Consider the following 22,031-nt stretch of genomic DNA (forward strand, 5'->3'; position numbering starts at 1 on the left):
GTTTTCATAATCATTTCTTCAAGAGGTTGCTTTTATTCGGAAGAGCTATGTCCGTCGGCCTTCACCGGTTTACTAGAACTTCATGGAGCTCCTTTCCGGCCGCGTTCGCAGCTTCCATATCCCGGAACAGGGAGTGACAGGTCACGGTTCTTTACACTCGCAGAGGTGTGTTGCTTTACCCATAAGAGATCTTAACCTTGGTGCCAACCGAGCTTAAGTTCTCGTCCACACTTCCTTTGGTGTGAGGCCCGGTATAAGGTCTAGCCAATCATGTTCCTCCGCTACCTCGAACACCCACCCTTTGTTGCATACCCCGACCCCGGGTCCTCGTCGGTCCTCTTATACCACTTAAGGATGGACCCCGACCACGACAACAGTTTGGGACTCGTTAACCAAACTCCTTCGCCGGTAGCTGCAACCCATCATAGACCGCAATACCGTGGGGACTTTAGGCTTCCCCAGCCCACCGCTTGCACTTCGAGCGACAAGTGTCTACGGACTATGTCGTGGGGACTTAAGGCTTCCCCAGCCAACCGCTTGCCCTGACAGATACAAGTGTCTACGGTAAAGCGCATCCGTTGATGAACGAGAGGTGGAAACACTTTTGACTACTCCGTCCCACTCCGGATCTTATGGTTAACACGGGTATTACGGCACAAGAATCACTCGGCGACATTTGTTGTTTAATCCTAGATGGATATAAGCCCGTGCAATGGAACCTCCACCATATCAACACAATCCATGGTTCCATTGCCCACCACATAGTCATATTCATAGTTATGAAAGTAGTGGTTTTGATTTTTGTGCAATAGTGATAACCATAATACTTTGCAAGTAATTTGATAAAAATACTCAAATGACATGAGCAAGTGATGAACTTGCCTTTCTTGGCTGCAAGATTATGCGATCAAGGTCTTCGATACGCAATAACTCCAAATTCTGAAATAGCATCATCGTCCGGTAGGGACGATGTTTAAAAGATTGGCAAGGATGCAATAATGCTTAAGTATGAGATGCAATCGCTCTAAGCGTGACCTAACCCCGATGATTTAGGATTAGTGAGTTGTAATGATTGGTTTAGGGTGTGTTGCACTTTTAGAGTGATTCACATACAAGGTTCTTATTCATGTGTGATTACTTGGTATTATCAACAGGTAGACAATAAGGAATAATAATCAATTAATCACACAAAGAATGATAATGGCATAATGTTATCAAGTAAAGAACAGTGGTCAATTTTAGTACTAGATGGCATAGTTAAGGATTAATTATCATATACTTCAAAGGAATAAATTTTGAAGAACATGTTCTTTAATAAAGAACAAGTATGATAATTAGGTTGGTGGAGTTCTATAATTTATTATGGTTCCAAGTAGTTTTTGGGAGTAAGTGTTAGATGGATCACAACAATGTTGGACTCATCGACACCTAGGCTTGTAAGGTTAAGATAAGCCTAGGCATCCTAAGCAATTCATTATACATTTGTTGTCAAGGTTGGTTTATCTTGCTAATGATAGCTGGCTAGGGTTTATAGGTCCTTATAAGCAGGGTTGGGGATGATTCCTTATTTTCTTCAAAAGAATAACTTTTGAAGAACATACTTCTTAAATAATAAGAAGTATATCAGTTAGGGTTGAGGTTGTCTAGGTTTTGGCTACTGGATCCACTAAGTAAGGAATTATTGGCTCCTAAATAGGATGGTTCATAATTATGAAGTATTTGTAGGGTTCAGTGGATTATGGTTATGTAATGATAAATATTGAGCCTAGATGCTATTTGGGTTCATCATAATGGTGTGATGCTAAGCATGGATGAATAAGGATGATGGTTTTGACAGTAGAAGCTAGGATTTAAACTTGGTTGATCCTACTTGATCAACTAGGTTTAGTGATATGCATATATGGATCACTAAATTGCTCGTGATAGGGTTCTACATTTTATGTGGACATAGGTATGTCTTTTAGTTGCTAATGGTGGCTCTATGATTTGAATTGAAGTATCATGATCACCTGTTCTAACCTTGGGTTTAGGTTAGAAGCAAATTAGATTTCACATGTAGTAATGGAGCTAGGGTTCCTAATTAATTTAGGGTTTTAGAGTTCAACATGAAATGATAGGGTTATAATATTATTCCATATGGAATTAGGGTTTGCTAATTACCCTATAATTATTGGGTTAATAACTTCATTGATAAAATTGAAGTTATTAACAATTTTGAAATAAAAATAATATTAGATTTGATATTTTATTATTTTTAATGAATTAATAATTAAGGTAATTATTAATTAGGGTTTAAACCTCTTTAATAAAGATTTAACAAATAATAAATAAAGAAAATTAGCCTTAATGTTTTCTTTATTTTCTTACTGGTTTTTATTTATTTTATATAAAGTTTTCTTAATTTTTGAATTTTAATTCAATTTAGAATTAATAAATAAAGCTTAATTAACAAGTATTAATAATTGAATTTTTAATTAAAAATATAAATTTTATTTTATATTTTTAGTAGATAGATTATTCTTTTATAAGAATTTTGGTATCTCATTTGTATTTTTCTGAGCTTTTATGAATTTTCTACATTATTTCAAAGTTTCAGGTATTTTCTCGTAATTTGAAACTAAACCGAAATACTAAACGTACCCGGCTACGCCTACCCCTACACACTGACTAATGGGCCCGTGGCCACATCAGCTGCCACGCGTCTTTTGACCAAAGTCAAAATCGACGACGTGGCGCTGGAGCTCACTGCCGGCGCTCAGTCGAGGACGAATTCGTCGCTCAGACGAGCGCGAGACCATGCGGTCTAGCACGTACGACGCGCGGGAACTTGGTGAACACTAGGGTGGCGGCGCCGCTGAGAAACGGTCACCGTAGTTTGCTCGCCGGCGAGGCCGAGTGGCGGTGCTTGCAGACGCGCGACGCGGCGGTGGTTCAAGGCACTAGGGAGAGGGCTACGATGCTCAAGCGAACCAGTAACTCACCGCGAGTACGACGGTCGTGATGGCGTGACCTGAGGTGGTCTGCATCGCCGGATTAGCTCGATGCCGGCGTCGGAGAAGGTGACTTGACGCGGTCGATTTGAGGCTTGCTGGCTCGATTCCTTGTACACAGCGACCATGTCGAGGACGGCGATTCCTATGGTGGTCCTAACGAGGCTCGGGAAGGTCCCTACCGGCGGCGATGGCCGGTGCCCTGTCGGCTAGGGTTTCGGCAAGTGGGGAAATTGAGCAGAGGAGAGGGAAAATCGGGAACTAGGGTTCATCTCGGGCCTTTATACGGCGCCAGGGCGCGCCTCGTCACCGAGTCGGTCACGGAGAGGGCGCCAGCACGAAGAGGAAGACGATCACGGCGTCGTCGTGGCCTCCAGCACGATGGAGAGGATGAGGACGAAGCCCCCCCCCCCTTCGTTGATATTTTGCGAACAGGTATTGTGGGCTGGTAAGTGGGCTGCTGTTTGGGCCACGTTGGGCTGCTGCTGGGCTCCCCGATTAGGCTGTCTGCGGCCGAGTGAGTCCAGGTAGGTTTTTCTTCTTTTTCCCTTTTTCTGTTTATTTATTTTCTGTTTTCTATTTCATTGATTCAAATTCTGTTGGAATTTCAATCATGTTTTGTACATTTTTATTGTTTGAATCCTTGTGTAATTCAATCAATATTCTATAATACTTATTGTTGTGTATTATACACTTTAATATGGGCATGAAAACATTGGTCTATTAGTTACTATTTGACTTTGAATTAAATGTCCATATGGCATGAATTTGAATATCATCATGGAAGGACTCAGAGTAGTTTCCAAATGATATTGTACTTATTTGATGATATGTTGGGTTTTATTGAGTATTACTTTGTAAGAAACAAGACACTAAGTAAGGCTTGTTTATGGAGTTCTATTAAGTAAGTGACTAAGTGGCATGATTTCATGTGCTAAAATATTTCTAAGGATTTGATCTCTCATTTGAGAATGTTGGTCACTCACACATGGATTTAATTATGAGTTTAAGTACTAGATGTTTCTTGGGTTTATTTAGTGAAGCATATAATTTAGCTAATGAGCAATTCTAGGGTTCTAATTAGATTCACCTAATGATACTTGGTTCAATCTAAATTATGGTTTGGTTTTATAATTGTAATCACCCAAGTGATATACAAACTAGGTTAAGTTACAATTCTAGGTTGTAGATATGGAATGACACCATTTTGCATGCTCTAGGGTTTAATCTCCCTAACCATGATAAGGTGGTTACTTGCTTAATATTTCATGTGCTTCTCTAATTACTAAGGTTTTTGGAATGGACTCTATCTTATTCCATTGGACTTCTATTAGAATCCTCAGTCAATTAAGGAAGTAATTAAAATGGTTATGGTTCTTTTTATAGTTAACTTTGGTCTTATGAATGGATGATTTCTCACCATATTAATTATGGAGTTTTTACTCTAAGGTTTTCTTAGGTTCTTTAATTTATGAAATATAGATATGGTAGGATTCTACTGATGATCACTAAGTGATTCATAAGTTAGGATTGAGATATAAGCCTGTATTTGATTGATAGTGATCTCCCTATAATTTCATGTGGAAATGGGATATACTTATCCTATTAGGGTTTAACTTATCCTCACATACCTCAAGAGTATGATCATGGATTAGGCATGATCAACTTGTTCTTAATCTCTCTACCTCCAGCTTCTTAGGGTTTATGATCATCACTCAATTTACAATGATCAAGGTTTGGCTTCCTAAGGTATTTCTCATTAAATGGGTTTCTCACTTCCATTATCAAGCATTGTCTTGATGAACTAAGGTATAGCACTTCTATTTTATTCTCTAGGATGAGCTATTATGGTGGCCTCTATAGTTTATATCCCAGGAGATTACCTGAGATAATTCTTAGGGTTCTTTCCAGGGAATGATGATATAATCATCCGGGTATATGGATAGTTCTTTCCCTCAAATCCAAGTGTTGCCTCAATTAACTTGAGTGTAACACCATAATTGATCTCTCTTATATAAGAATGGATTATTCTAGGTTATGGTGTACTCCTAATACTCTAGTTCAATTGTTGTCCTTTATTCTTAAATAGATAAAGCTATGTTTTGTATGATTGGTCTCTCTCATTTTGGAAAGGACTTTAATTCTAACTTAAGGTTAGGCTCTATAGAGATTGATGTGATCATCAATGTCTATGTTGAATATGAATGGTTTATCTCTCTAGGAATTGTCTTGGATAATGTACTAGGGTTTCTCTTAGAGATGATGATTTGAATACTTGGATGTATATCCAAGGTTTAGATCAAGGTTTGTTATTGCTTCTCTAACAATTATGGTAGAACTCTCATCTCTCTAGGTTTGAGGCTTAATAATTTGGAATAGAGAAGAATATATACTTCTAGAGTTGATCTCCTTGTTATATTTCCAAGACTAGAGTAGAATGAATACCATGAGGTTCATGGTAGGATCAAGGATTTGCTTAAGACATGGAAAAGATAAGTGAAGAATGATTTCTCCATTTTATTGTTACTTGGTTTGCAATTGAATTGATGTTCATATGCTATGGCAAGGATTACCTTATTAGGATCTGTTATAAGATCAGGCAATTGATCATTGATTATAGTGTTGTTGTGTTGATTATTAGTTCCCCTTTGATCTAACCCCATAGATCAAATCATCTCTACCCAAAGCAAGGTTTTAGCAAAGTCACATTGAGGTTTATAGCGCTTGACTTGATGAGCTACTTCAATTCCACCAAGGTCAAGTGAAACTTCAGCTATCGTGATCATGTTTTACTTTAAAGCGCGAAAATTCCCCAGATTTTCTATGCATGAATGCAATGCACACACATGTTTCCTCTATTTTTGTAACCCCATTACCTGGGATATTACAGTCTCTACCCCTTAAACTAAACTTCGTCCTCGAAGTTTGAACTCTTTCACGTTTCGGAGTGTGGATCTGACTTGTGCAGACTAACTCTTTTCTCGAACTCCGTATTGATCTTACTGGATATAATTGAATATATCCCTTGTCCAGATTCTTCCTGGAATCCATTAGGGTTTGTCTCTGAACCATGGTTCTAACTTTGATTCATTGGTTTCTTCCAACTCTATAAGCTTGTTTCCTTTCTCATTGAAGATTCAATGATTGAGACTTCTTCTGGTGCTGCTAGTCTTAACTGAAGACTAATTGGATAACATTCTCCTATTTGATAAAATAGGACTTTGTTTTCCCTTAGTACCAAAACTACAATAATGGATCTTGGTAAGGTACTTCCATAAAAATGGTCTTGATAGTTTATTTTCCTAATAATGGATTAGACTCATTTAGTCCATCCAATCATGGTTTTTAGTTGATACCTATATCTATTTTGGGTTATTTAGGTTCCATGAAAGGAATCTTTCAAATGGACTTTAGTTTAGGTATAGTCATCATCCTTCGCTCTTGGGCCTTCTCGAACTGTATTTGGTCTACGGTATTTCCTTCGTCCAACTTCATTAACATTAGCTGACTTGAGATTAATTACTTCTGAGTAGATATTACTCACTTTCTCAAGTCGTAGTCCACTTTTTACTTCCTCGAGATATGAACCTCGGCTTCTGGTCTGACATCCTTCTGAAAGTAATGTTCAACAATCTTATGAAAATAAGATCGAACTTCCTCTCAGTTCAGACTTTCTTCTTCTATCTAGCTTAAAGTATTGAGTCATTGTACCTACAACTCAATCTTTACTCTACCCCTTAGAGTTTTCTTATGGTCTTCAATTCTTTTTCTTCCAACTATTGAACTATGGTTGGAATATTGGTCTGGTTCTAACTTATGGTTTGTACTTATTCTAAGGTCTCGCGAAGAATATTTGTGGTGTATCCACTCAATTGTGGACATCCAATGTGAATCCTTCGACTAAATGATTATAGATCTTGCTATTTGGCTGACAAGATTTTTATTTGTTCACAAACTTTTGTTACAACTAATTAAATCGTGAACTATTTGTATTCCCAACTGATACCGGCTGTGGTTATTATACCAACTGTGGCTATTCGATATCTAAAAATGGATTCTATTATAGGTTCTTATAAACTGGTCGAGACATCTTCTATTTTATCTCGCAGTATTGACATTATACCAATTGTGGTCTTCTGATATTGACTATGGTCTTCTTATGTCTGCTATGGTTTCATAGGTCATCTTCCTTCATTCAGGGTTTATTTTGCAAGAAAACCACTAGCTGACACTATGATTATAGTATCCTAAGTGATTTCCCATGCATTCCCTCTTCTATGTTGACTATGGATCTGCTTCAGCTTCACCATAATCACCATATTTCTCACCTTCATGCTTCTTTCGTACTAAAGTACTCCTCTGTTGAGGTAAGCATGAGTTTTGATTGGTACTTTCTTCTGAATATTGTGGTTTCTTCCCACAATTTTGCTTCCTTTCTCTGATGAACCTTCATTTTGTCTTTGAAATCTTCAGAGTTCGTCACTTCCTCACACGGATACCATTACCCTCTAGATCTATAGCATTAAGTAAGAACTTGATATAGCAACATGCATTTGCATATCAACGTCAAACTTCATGTATGGATCTAGTCAAACAATGAAAATCCAATAAAATCCAAGAAGATTCAGCTTTGTGCATATAATACACACCATCATAAGCCTGAATATAGTAGTTGAGTAGGACATCTCTAAACATCAGGCTCTGATGTGTAGTATATAACACCACATAATGTAGGTTTATATCGTGATACTTAGCACGAATATAGGGAGTTCTACTATTTGTCTCAACCTTTACCTTAATTGCACATTTGCAATGAGATAAACTTGAAACAAAGTGGTCTAGGATAGTTTTGATTAACCTAATTTTCTTTGGAAGTACTAACTTAACTTCCATTTTGTTGAGGACTACTTCGATGATATGTCTAGTTCTAACATCACTATTCTAGACACATAACTATTGGAATATAGCTCCTATACTTCCAAGTTATTGTATCGTAAGGCTATGGACCTAATGTTCTTGACACTGTTCCCATGGTTTTTGAAACATAATTCTTGCACTATTGTTTAGCACTTGGCTTCTTATTGTACTCCTCCAAAATACTTATAATGTTCTATTTCATCACATAATGATTCTCAGGTGAATCATATATGATTACTATCTCTACCATGTAAGTAGGCATATTTTATTCCTATCACTCTTCCTTACCTCCCATGATTGAATCATCATGGTTTATACTACCTCATATCACTTGTTTTTATCACTTACTAACAAATGTTTCACAAGTTTAGATGAATTTAACTTACCCTATTACTTGTATTAGTTTACACCTTTTAATAGGATATTTTTCTTCTACACATATCTTCATTACTTGATATCACTCCTACTATAGGTCTGGATAACTCTATTTAACCATAACATTTGTTGGTACACATCTTCCAATAGGATATCTTCCTTATGGTTGTATCCTCTCTTTGGACTACCATGTATTGTATACCAACTGGGGTCTACTCATCTATTGTTTTAAGATGTTATTGATGCGCTACATGTTTTAGGATTAGCTAACTAATTTCCCTTAAAAAAATAGGTAAGAAAGATTGACTCAAGTGTGTCAGGATTATTCTCAAGTGAATATCCATCTCAAGTCATAAGAAGTATTTGGTTTACCTAGGACAATTTCCTATAGACACTACCAATCCTATAGGTCTCCTTTAAAGGGTTTTAATCCTAAGGTCAAAGCATTTGCTCGATACCAACCGTGGTGACCCGACATACCACCGCATGGTGTAGTATGCAAGTCTAATATAACACCAATGAAACACCGTTCCACTAGTATTATATCGCTCGAGTGGTACAACGAAACATATGCGGGTCCAAGGCATGTCTATAGAATTACAACATTTACTCAGTTACATAAGATCATCACAGCCTCCTACTTTACAATGAGGTAAACTGCAAATAACTCCAGAAGAACGACTCGTAGACTAGTCTTATCGCGAACTCTAGTTGTAGAGTATTTAACTAGCTACAGAGGCTATGAATAGATTCTAGCTAAATAGGGGCTAAGTTTAGGAAGCTAGTTCCTTTCTATTGCTAATCTAGGTTTCTCCTTGTTGGATGTGGTATCCGCCTCTTCTGACAGGTTCCTGTCCCTTGAAGTAGTTGTTGACTCCTCGATCTTCGTGTTGCATCGTAGATCCTTCTTCGATGCCTCCATATCTAAGCGGGGATTTAAGAGTGGGATGAGTACGAGCGTACTCAACAAGTTCATTATAGGAAAGAGGTGTTTAATGCACTAGCTACAGCATTAGACCGGAAAGTCTAATACCAATGCAGGTTTTCATAATCATTTCTTCAAGAGGTTGCTTTTATTCGGAAGAGCTATGTCCGTCAGCCTTCACCGGTTTACTAGAACTTCATGGAGCTCCTTTCCGGCCGCGTTCGCGAGCTCCATATCCCGGAACAGGGAGTGACAGGTCACGGTTCTTTACACTCGCGAGGTGTGTTGCTTTACCCATAAGAGATCTTAACCTTGGTGCCAACCGAGCTTAAGTTCTCGTCCACACTTCCTTTGGTGTGAGGCCCGGTATAAGGTCTAGCCAATCATGTTCCTCCGCTACCTCGAACACCCACCCTTTGTTGCATACCCCGACCCCGGGTCCTCGTCGGTCCTCTTATACCACTTAAGGATGGACCCCGACCACGACAACGGTTTGGGACTCGTTAACCAAACTCCTTCGCCGTAGCTGCAACCCATCATAGACCGCAATACCGTGGGGACTTAAGGCTTCCCCAGCCAACCGCTTGCACTTCGAGCGACAAGTGTCTACGGACTATGCCGTGGGGACTTAAGGCTTCCCCAGCCAACCGCTTGCCTTGACAAATACAAGTGTCTACGGTAAAGCGCATCCGTTGATGAACGAGAGGTGGAAACACTTTTGACTACTCCGTCCCACTCCGGATCTTATGGTTAACACGGGTATTACGGCACAAGAATCACTGGCGACATTTGTTGTTTAATCCTAGATGGATATAAGCCCGTGCAATGGAACCTCCACCATATCAACACAATCCATGGTTCCATTGCCCACCACATAGTCATATTCATAGTTATGAAAGTAGTGGTTTTGATTTTTGTGCAATAGTGATAACCATAATACTTTGCAAGTAATTTGATAAAAATACTCAAATGACATGAGCAAGTGATGAACTTGCCTTTCTTGGCTGCAAGATTATGCAGTCAAGGTCTTCGATACGCAATAACTCCAAATTCTGAAATAGCATCATCGTCCGGTAGGGACGATGTTTAAAAGATTGGCAAGGATGCAATAATGCTTAAGTATGAGATGCAATCGCTCTAAGCGTGACCTAACCCCGATGATTTAGGATTAGTGAGTTGTAATGATTGGTTTAGGGTGTGTTGCACTTTTAGAGTGATTCACATACAAGGTTCTTATTCATGTGTGATTACTTGGTATTATCAACAGGTAGACAATAAGGAATAATAATCAATTAAGCACACAAAGAATGATAATGGCATAATGTTATCAAGTAAAGAACAGTGGTCAATTTTAGTACTAGATGGCATAGTTAAGGATTAATTATCATATACTTCAAAGGAATAAATTTTGAAGAACATGTTCTTTAATAAAGAACAAGTATGATAATTAGGTTGGTGGAGTTCTATAATTTATTATGGTTCCAAGTAGTTTTTGGGAGTAAGTGTTAGATGGATCACAACAATGTTGGACTCATCGACACCTAGGCTTGTAAGGTTAAGATAAGCCTAGGCATCCTAAGCAATTCATTATACATTTGTTGTCAAGGTTGGTTTATCTTGCTAATGATAGGCTGGCTAGGGTTTATAGGTCCTTATAAGCAGGGGTTGGGGATGATTCCTTATTTTCTTCAAAAGAATAACTTTTGAAGAACATACTTCTTAAATAATAAGAAGTATATCGAGTTAGGGTTGAGGTTGTCTAGGTTTTGGCTACTGGATCCACTAAGTAAGGAATTATTGGCTCCTAAATAGGATGGTTCATAATTATGAAGTATTTGTAGGGTTCGATGGATTATGGTTATGTAATGATAAATATTGAGCCTAGATGCTATTTGGGTTCATCACAATGGTGTGATGCTAAGCATGGATGAATAAGGATGATGGTTTTGACAGTAGAAGCTAGGATTTAAACTTGGTTGATCCTACTTGATCAACTAGGTTTAGTGATATGCATATATGGATCACTAAATTGCTCGTGATAGGGTTCTACATTTTATGTGGACATAGGTATGTCTTTTAGTTGCTAATGGTGGCTCTATGATTTGAATTGAAGTATCATGATCACCTGTTCTAACCTTGGGTTTAGGTTAGAAGCAAATTAGATTTCACATGTAGTAATGGAGCTAGGGTTCCTAATTAATTTAGGGTTTTAGAGTTCAACGTGAAATGATAGGGTTATAATATTATTCCATATGGAATTAGGGTTTGCTAATTACCCTATAATTATTGGGTTAATAACTTCATTGATAAATTGAAGTTATTAACAATTTTGAAATAAAAATAATATTAGATTTGATATTTTATTATTTTTAATGAATTAATAATTAAGGTAATTATTAATTAGGGTTTAAACCTCTTTAATAAAGATTTAACAAATAATAAATAAAGAAAATTAGCCTTAATGTTTTCTTTATTTTCTTACTGGTTTTTATTTATTTTATATAAAGTTTTCTTAATTTTTGAATTTTAATTCAATTTAGAATTAATAAATAAAGCTTAATTAACAAGTATTAATAATTGAATTTTTAATTAAAAATATAAATTTTATTTTATATTTTTAGTAGATAGATTATTCTTTTATAAGAATTTTGGTATCTCATTTGTATTTTTCTGAGCTTTTATGAATTTTCTACATTATTTCAAAGTTTCAGGTATTTTCTGTAATTTGAAACTAAACTGAAATACTAAACGTACCCGGCTACGCCTACCCCTACACACTGACTAATGGGCCCGTGGCCACATCAGCTGCCACGCGTCTTTTGACCAAAGTCAAAATCGACGACGTGGCGCTGGAGCTCACTGCCGGCGCTCAGTCGAGGACGAATTCGTCGCTCAGACGAGCGCGAGACCATGCGGTCTAGCACGTACGACGCACGGGAACTTGGTGAACACTAGGGTGGCGGCGCCGCTGAGAAACGGTCACCGTAGTTTGCTCGCCGGCGAGGCCGAGTGGCGGTGCTTGCAGACGCGCGACGCGGCGGTGGTTCAAGGCACTAGGGAGAGGGCTACGATGCTCAAGCGAACCAGTAACTCACCGCGAGTACGACGGTCGTGACGGCGTGACCTGAGGTGGTCTGCATCGCCGGATTATCTCGATGCCGGCGTCGGAGAAGGTGACTTGGCGCGGTCGATTTGAGGCTTGCTGGCTCGATTCCTTGTACACAGCGACCATGTCGAGGACGGCGATTCCTATGGTGGTCCTAACGAGGCTCGGGAAGGTCCCTACCGGCGGCGATGGCCGGTGCCCTGTCGGCTAGGGTTTCGGCAAGTGGGGAAATTGAGCAGAGGAGAGGGAAAATCGGGAACTAGGGTTCATCTCGGGCCTTTATACGGCGCCAGGGCGCGCCTCGTCACGGAGTCGGTCACGGAGAGGGCGCTAGCACGAAGAGGAAGACGATCACGGCGTCGTCGTGGCCTCCAGCACGATGGAGAGGATGAGGACGAAGCCCCCCCCCCCCTTCGTTGATATTTTGCGAACAGGTATTGTGGGCTGGTAAGTGGGCTGCTGTTTGGGCCACGTTGGTCTGCTGCTGGGCTCCCCAGTTGGGCTGCTGCGGCCAGGTGAGTCCAGGTAGGTTTTTCTTCTTTTTCCCTTTTTCTGTTTATTTATTTTCTGTTTTCTATTTCATTGATTCAAATTCTGTTGGAATTTCAATCATGTTTTGTACATTTTTATTGTTTGAATCCTTGTGTAATTCAATCAATATTCTATAATACTTATTGTTGTGTATTATACACTTTAATATGGGCATGAAAACATTGGTCTATTAGTTACTATTTGACTTTGAATTAAATGTCCATATGGCATGAATTTGAATATTATCATGGAAGGACTCAGAGTAGTTTCCAAATGATATTGTACTTATTTGATGATATGTTGGGTTTTATTGAGTATTACTTTGTAAGAAACAAGACACTAAGTAAGGCTTGTTTATGGAGTTCTATTAAGTAAGTGACTAAGTGGCATGATTTCATGTGCTAAAATATTTCTAAGGATTTGATCTCTCATTTGAGAATGTTGGTCACTCACACATGGATTTAATTATGAGTTTAAGTACTAGATGTTTCTTGGGTTTATTTAGTGAAGCATATAATTTAGCTAATGAGCAATTCTAGGGTTCTAATTAGATTCACCTAATGATACTTGGTTCAATCTAAATTATGGTTTGGTTTTATAATTGTAATCACCCAAGTGATATACAAACTAGGTTAAGTTACAATTCTAGGTTGTAGATATGGAATGACACCATTTTGCATGCTCTAGGGTTTAATCTCCCCTAACCATGATAAGGTGGTTACTTGCTTAATATTTCATGTGCTTCTCTAATTACTAAGGTTTTGGGAATGGACTCTATCTTATTCCATTGGACTTCTATTAGAATCCTCAGTCAATTAAGGAAGTAATTAAAATGGTTATGGTTCTTTTTATAGTTAACTTTGGTCTTATGAATGGATGATTTCTCACCATATTAATTATGGAGTTTTTACTCTAAGGTTTTCTTAGGTTCTTTAATTTATGAAATATAGATATGGTAGGATTCTACCGATGATCACTAAGTGATTCATAAGTTAGGATTGAGATATAAGCCTGTATTTGATTGATAGTGATCTCCCTATAATTTCATGTGGAAATGGGATATACTTATCCTATTAGGGTTTAACTTATCCTCACATACCTCAAGAGTATGATCATGGATTAGGCATGATCAACTTGTTCTTAATCTCTCTACCTCCAGTTCTTAGGGTTTATGATCATCACTCAATTTACAATGATCAAGGTTTGGCTTCCTAAGGTATTTCTCATTAAATGGGTTTCTCACTTCCATTATCAAGCATTGTCTTGATGAACTAAGGTATAGCACTTCTATTTTATTCTCTAGGATGAGCTATTATGGTGGCCTCTATAGTTTATATCCCAGGAGATTACCTGAGATAATTCTTAGGGTTCTTTCCAGGGAATGATGATATAATCATCTGGGTATATGGATAGTTCTTTCCCTCAAATCCAAGTGTTGCCTCAATTAACTTGAGTGTAACACCATAATTGATCTCTCTTATATAAGAATGGATTATTCTAGGTTATGGTGTACTCCTAATACTCTAGTTCAATTGTTGTCCTTTATTCTTAAATAGATAAAGCTATGTTTTGTATGATTGGTCTCTCTCATTTTGGAAAGGACTTTAATTCTAACTTAAGGTTAGGCTCTATAGAGATTTATGTGATCATCAATGTCTATGTTGAATATGAATGGTTTATCTCTCTAGGAATTGTCTTGGATAATGTACTAGGGTTTCTCTTAGAGATGATGATTTGAATACTTGGATGTATATCCAAGGTTTAGATCAAGGTTTGTTATTGCTTCTCTAACAATTATGGTAGAACTCTCATCTCTCTAGGTTTGAGGCTTAATAATTTGGAATAGAGAAGAATATATACTTCTAGAGTTGATCTCCTTGTTATATTTCCAAGACTAGAGTAGAATGAATACCATGAGGTTCATGGTAGGATCAAGGATTTGCTTAAGACATGGAAAAGATAAGTGAAGAATGATTTCTCCATTTTATTGTTACTTGGTTTGCAATTGAATTGATGTTCATATGCTATGGCAAGGATTACCTTATTAGGATCCGTTATAAGATCAGTGCAATTGATCATTGATTATAGTGTTGTTGTGTTGATTATTAGTTCCCCTTTGATCTAACCCCATAGATCAAATCATCTCTACCCAAAGCAAGGTTTTAGCAAAGTCACATTGAGGTTTATAGCGCTTGACTTGATGAGCTACTTCAATTCCACCAAGGTCAAGTGAAACTTCGATTCTCGTGGATCGTTTTACTTTAAAGCGCGAAAATTCCCCAGATTTTCTATGCATGAATGCAATGCACACACATGTTTCCTCTATTTTTGTAACCCCATTACCTGGGATATTACAGGACCCATGGGCCAGCAGCGTCCTCTTAGTTTCAAAGGCGGCAGGGGATAAAAAAAGGCAAATAGCCAGTAATTAGGGTCAAAAATAAATCAAACAAAGGAAACTTTTACTGTTCATAGAGGCTGACAGGGACCCATGAGCCAGCAGCGTCTCAACGTTTCAGAGGCGGCATGAGATCGAAAGAAAAAGGCAAATACCAAGAAATTATGGGTCAATAATAAATCAAACAAAAGGTTTATTGTTCATAGAGGCTGACATGTGGGACCCCTGAGCCGGCAGCGTCCCCAACGTGTTAAAGGCGGCAGGAGATAGAAAGACAAAGGCCAAAAATCAGTTGGTAAAAAAATCCAAGAAAAGAAACATTTACCGTTCTGAGAGGCTGACATGCGGGACCCATGAGGCAGCAGCATCCTCAACGATTCCAAGGCGGCAGGGGATCAAAAGGGGTAAAAAATAAATCCATCATAGGAAACTTTTATTGTTCATAGAGGATGTGGGACCGACCTGCCAGTAGCGTCCTCATCGTTTCAAAGGGGGTAGGGGATCAAAAGAAAACGGTAAATAGCCAGAAATTAGGGGTAAAAAATAAATCCAATGAAGGACACTTTATTGTTCATAGAGTATGACATGCGGGACCCATGAGCCAGCAGCTTCCTCAAGGTTTCAAAGGCGGCATCAGATCGAAAGGAAAAGGAAAGTGACCAAATATCAGGAGCCAAAAATAATCTAAGAAAAGAATCTTTATAGTACATAGAGGATGACATGCGGGTCCCATTTTGCAACAGCGGTCTCAATGTTTCCAAGGCGGCACATGACCAAAAGAAAAAGGAAGTAGCCAGAAATAAGGGTGTCAAAAAATCCAAGAAATGGAATATTTCAATTGGGCTGCTTCTGGCCATCTGGGCCTTCAAACTATCCCGCTGGACGCCTTTTGATTCGTACAATTTCAGCCCATTCCAAAACAGGAAAGTCTTATGCCTCGCAAAGAAAAAAAAACAAGGAGATTCAGCATATAAGTTTGTTTATGTAAAAATAAAGATTTAATTTATCCCTTTGCAATAGCTCAGAGCAAAATACACTGTTTATTGTCTGCAAAATAATCAAGATATCACATGTTTCTTATACGGGGAGGCTGACATCGGGGACCCATGCGCCAGCAGCGTCGTCAACATTTTAAAGGCGGCGAGGATGGAAAGAAAAAATAAACCAAAAATCTGTTGGTACAAAATCCAAGAAAAGAAACATTTTCGTTACGAGAGGATAACATGCGGGACCCATGAGGCAGCAGCATCCTCAGCGTTTAATGTTAGAGGCTGACATGTGGGACCCGTGAGCCAGCGGCGGCCGCAACGTTTTAAAGGCGGCGAGGAGATCGAAAGAAAAAATAAGCCAAAAATCATTTGGTATTCAAAATCCAAGAAAATAAACATTTACCGTTCTGAGAGGATGACATGCGGGACCCATGAGGCAGCAGCATCCTCAACAATTCCAAGGCGGCATGGGATCAAAAGAAAAAAAGGAAATATCCAGAAATTAATTAGGGGTTCAAAATAAATCCATCAAAGGAAAATTTTATTGTTCATAGAGGATGACATGTGGGACCGACCTGCCAACAGCGTCCTCATCGTTTCAGAGGGGGCAGGAGATCAAAAGAAAAAGGCAAATAGCCAGAAATTAGGGGTAAAAAATAACTCCAAGAAAGGAAACTTTTATTGTTCGTAGAGGATGACATGCGGGACCCATGAGCCGGCAGCTTACTTAACGTTTCAAAGGCGGCATGAGATCGAAAGAAAAAGGCAAGTGACAAAATATCGGGAGCCCAAGATAATCCAAGAAAAGAAACTTTATTTACATAGAGGATGACATGCGGGTCCCATTTTGCGGCAGCGGTCCCAACGTTTCAAATGCGGCTTGAGATCAAAAGAAAAAGAAAGTAGCCAGAAATTAGGGGGTCAAAAAAATCCAAGAAAATAAAGTTGATGGACATAGAGGATGACATGCGAGTCCCATGAGCTAGCAGCTTACTCAACGTTTCCAAGGCGGCAGGGGATCAAAAGAAAAAGGAAATAGCCAAAAATCAGAGGGTGAAAAAAAAAACAAAGAAAATGAACTTTTATAGTACATAGAGGATGACATGCGGGTCCCATGAGCCAGCAGGTTCCTCAACATTTCAAACGTGGCATGAGATCGAAAGAAAAAGGCAAGTGACCAAATATCGAGAGCCAAAAATAATTCAAGAAAAGAAACTTGATTGTACATAGAGGATGACATGCGGGTCCCAATTAGCAGCGAGCGGTATCAACGTTTGAGAGGCTGCACGGGATCGAAAGAAAAAGGCAAGTGACCAAATATCGGGAGCCAAAAATAATCCAAGAAAAGAAATTTTATTGTACGTAGAGGATGACATGCGGGTCCCATTTTGCGGCAGCGGTCTCAACGTTTCCAAGGCGGCACGAGAACCAAAAGAAAAATGAAGTAGCCAGAAATCAGGGGGTGAAAAAAATCCAAGAAGAAAGATTTCAAGTGGGCTGCATCTGGACATCTGGGCCTTCGAACTATCCTGCTTGGCCTTTTGACTCGTACAATTTCAGCCCACTCCAAAACAGGAAAGTTCCGAATTTTCTAAAAAAACAGGAAAGTCCTATGCTTCGCAAAGACAAAAAAACAAGGAGATTCAACATATAAGTTTGTTTATGTAAAAATAAAGATTTAATTATCCGTTTGAAATAGCTCAGAGCGCAATACATTGTTTATTGTCACGCAAAATAATCAAGATATCATATGTTTCTTGTACGGGGAGGCTGACATCGGGGACCCATGAGCCAACAGCGTCGTCAACGTTTTAAAGGCGGCAGGGGATGGAAAGAAAAAATAAACCAAAAATCTGTTGGTAAAAAATCCAAAAAAAGAAACATTTTCGTTCTGAGAGGATGACATGCGGGACCCATGAGGCAGCAGCATCCTCAGCGTTTATTGTTCATAGAGGTTGACATGTGGGACCCGTGAGCCAGCGGCGTCCTCAACGTTTTAAAGGCTGCAAGTGATCGAAAGAAAAAATAAGCCAAAAATCGTTGGTCAACAAAATCCAAGAAAATAAACATTTACCGTTCTGAGAGGATGAGATGCGGGACCCATGAGGCAGCAGCATCCTCAACGATTCCAAGGCGGCAGGGGAAATATCAAGAAATTAATTAGGGGTTCAAAATAAATCCATCAAAGGAAACTTTTATTGTTCATAGAGGATGACATGTGGGACCGACCTGCCAACAGCGTCCTCATCGTTTCAGAGGGGGCAGGAGATCAAAAGAAAAAGGCAAATAACCAGAAATTAGGGGTAAAAAATAACTCCAAGAAAGGAAACTTTTATTGTTCGTAGAGGATGACATGCGGGACCCATGAGCCAGCAGCTTACTCAACGTTTCAAAGGCGGCATGAGATCGAAAGAAAAAGGCAAGTGACAAAATATCAGGAGCCAAAGATAATCCAAGAAAGGAAACTTTATTGTACGTATAGGATGACATGCGGGTCCCATTTAGCAGCAGCGGTCTCAACGTTTCAAATGCGGCTTGAGATCAAAAGAAAAAGAAAGTTGATTGTACATAGAGGATGACATGCGGGTCCCATGAGTCAGCAGCTTACCCAACGTTTCCAAGGCGGCAGGGGATCAAAAGAAAAAGGAAATAGCCAAAAATCAGAGGGTGAAATTTTTTATAAAGAAAATAAACTTTTATAGCACATAGAGGATGACATGCGGGTCCCATGAGCCAGCAGGTTCCTCAACGTTTCAAACGTGGCATGAGATCGAAAGAAAAAGACAAGTGACCAAATATGAGGAGCCAAAAATAATTCAAGAAAAGAAAGTTTTATAGTACATAGAGGATGACATGCGGGTCCCATTTAGCGGCAGCGGTATCACCGTTTGAGAGGCGGCAGGGGATCAAAAGAAAAAAGAAATTGCCAAAAATCAGAGGGTGAAAAAAAACCAAGAAAATGAACTTTTATAGTACATAGAGGATGACATGCGGGTCCCATGAGCCTGCGGGTTCCTCAACGTTTCAAACGTGGCATGAGATCGAAAGAAAAAGGTAAGTGACCAAATATGAGGTGCCAAAAATAATTCAAGAAAAGAAAGTTTTATAGTACATAGAGGATGACATGCGGGTCCCATTTAGCAGCAGCGGTATCACCGTTTGAGAGGCGGCAGGGGATCGAAAGAAAAAGGCAAGTGACCAAATTGGAGGTGCCAAAAAAACTCCAAGAAAAGAAAGTTTTATAGTACATAGAGGATGACATGCGGGTCCCATTTAGCAGCAGCGGTATCACCGTTTGAGAGGCGGCAGGGGATCGAAAGAAAAAGGTAAGTGACCAAATATGAGGTGCCAAAAATAATTCAAGAAAAGAAAGTTTTATAGTGCATAGAGGATGACATGCGGGTCCCGAGTTAGCGACAGCGGTATCACCGTTTGAGAGGCGGAGGGGATCGAAAGAAAAAGGCAAGTGACCAAATTTGAGGTGCCAAAAAAAACTCCAAGAAAAGAAAGTTTTATAGTACATAGAGGATGATATGCGGGTCCCATTTAGCAGCAGCGGTATCACCGTTTGAGAGGCGGCAGGGGATCGAAAGAAAAAGGTAAGTGACCAAATATGAGGTGCCAAAAATAATTCAAGAAAAGAAAGTTTTATAGTGCATAGAGGATGACATGCGGGTCCCGGTTAGCAGCGAGCGGTATCACCGTTTGAGAGGCGGCGGGGGATCGAAAGAAAAAGGCAAGTGACCAAATTTGAGGTGCCAAAAAAACTCCAAGAAAAGAAAGTTGATTGCACATAGAGGATGACATGCGGGTCCCATTTAGCAGCGGCGGTCTCAACGTTTCCAAGGCGGCAAGGGATCAAAAGAAAAAGGAAGTAGCCGAGAAATCGGGGGTCAAAAAAAATCCAAGAATAGAAAGAATTTTGGTTCATAGAGGATGACATGGGGGACCCATGATCCCGCATCGTAAACGGCTCGATCGGAGAACGTTGAACGAGATGGCGCGATCGAGAAAAAAAACAATGCCGGAGAGGCTGCCATCCGGGCCCTACATCCCTCGGCGGTGCGGATTTGCGTTGACTCGGCCGGCGAACCCGAGAATTCGCGATGCACCACGTCCCGGGCCACCATACGCGACGTTTTGGCCGCTTTCGTCGGGCTAGGTGGCCTCAAAAACGAGAAAAAAAAAAGTTTTGACATGCACCACGGAGGGACCAAAATCGTCGGCCATGGTACACCAGCAACCACGGCGCGACTTCAACTTCGTCGGCCATGGCAACTTTTCTTGTAGTGTGAACTTACTTATGTGATATTGATGCTATATATGTCTTAGGTTTATTATCATTTCCTTTTATTAATTTTTGTGAACATGTATGCATGTGAACCCTCTAATTATTTCTATTGCATTATATACTAATATTCCTTGTGTCCATAGAGATGATGTACTATGTGGTGTTCCAAGGGCGGGTTACAGGAGTCTACACGGAGTGGAGGACTGTAAGAAACATGTGCACAAGTTCAGTGGCAACTGCTAGAAAGGATACGCGACTAGACATGAGGCGGTTGCCAAGTGGAGGAACCACCAGTCGAACAAGAGCAATATGAAGACCTTGTTTGTGCTCCCGCTCTTGCTCACCATTGTCGCGGAAGTACTCTATTACATCCTAGTGTAGGTGGCGGCCAGTGCCACTTTATTTGTATCTCGAGATGATGAACTTTGTATGAATTAAGACTTGTAGGTAAAAAATTGACACTTGGCACTATATGTCTATCTCGATCGGGCTCTAAGTAATGTGATGATGTTGTTTATATTATATATGTGCAATGTACATGTTGTTTATAGTATATATGTGTGGCACCCCCGGGATCAGGGTTAGACAAATACCAGATCTTCGTCTGACATAAGCCTAAACTCGAGCTCGGAAGACTACAGTGAGAGAATCGGTAACACAACAGTGACTCTACGACTCAAAAGGATATATTACAACTCTTAACAGAGTAAGATCCAAATTATTACACGCAGAGGTCACCGACCCAACATTCAACAAGCAACGGAAGCAAATTATGTTATTCTAAATAACAAGATAGCAAAGGGCTTAAGAAGCCATAACATAAAGCGACGTCCCAGCCCATAAGTCGCAGGCTGCCGCCTGGGAACTCCAAACTAACCATCGATGTTAACGTAGAAACCACCTTCGGCTGTAGCGACTTCATCTGAAACAAAAGCATGCAAAGCTGAGTACAGGGACTCAGCAAGACTTAGTACAACCTTTTAGCAAAGCGGGTATGCGGGCTTTCTGGTAGATCTTCTTTTGCGTAAAGCCAGTTTTCCTTTGTAAGATGAGAGAGAAGAGAAGCTCGACTACTCAGAACCTTTGAAAGGGGATAAGAGAGCGACATCTCTATCTCTGTTGATCATCATATTGTATCCACCAACCTTCATCATCTCGAACCACTATCCTCGGATCACCCCCTCAACACCCGAAGAAGGTGTCCGTAAGCACACATTGGTTGCCAAGTTTTACGATTAGGTTCATGTTCTCTATGATCTCCACGTCCGTTCCCAAGTCGTCCGTAACCGTGGACACGGCTTTTCGAAAAGATTCATAACCTCGCAGGGGTGCACAACTTTACCCACACGCGACGACCGGCTCTTAATGCCACTAGTATAACACACTTCCTTGGTGTCGTGGCGAGAGGGTGGTCGACCACGACCTTTACCTTGTCGTCGCCGAGACCATGAGTCACGCGCTAAGGATTATTCCGCCGTAACGGGTCAAGTCCCGAAGCCGGTCCTTAAC

This window comes from Lolium rigidum, chromosome 3 (assembly GCF_022539505.1).
Source record: "Lolium rigidum isolate FL_2022 chromosome 3, APGP_CSIRO_Lrig_0.1, whole genome shotgun sequence".
NCBI lineage: Eukaryota > Viridiplantae > Streptophyta > Magnoliopsida > Poales > Poaceae > Lolium > Lolium rigidum.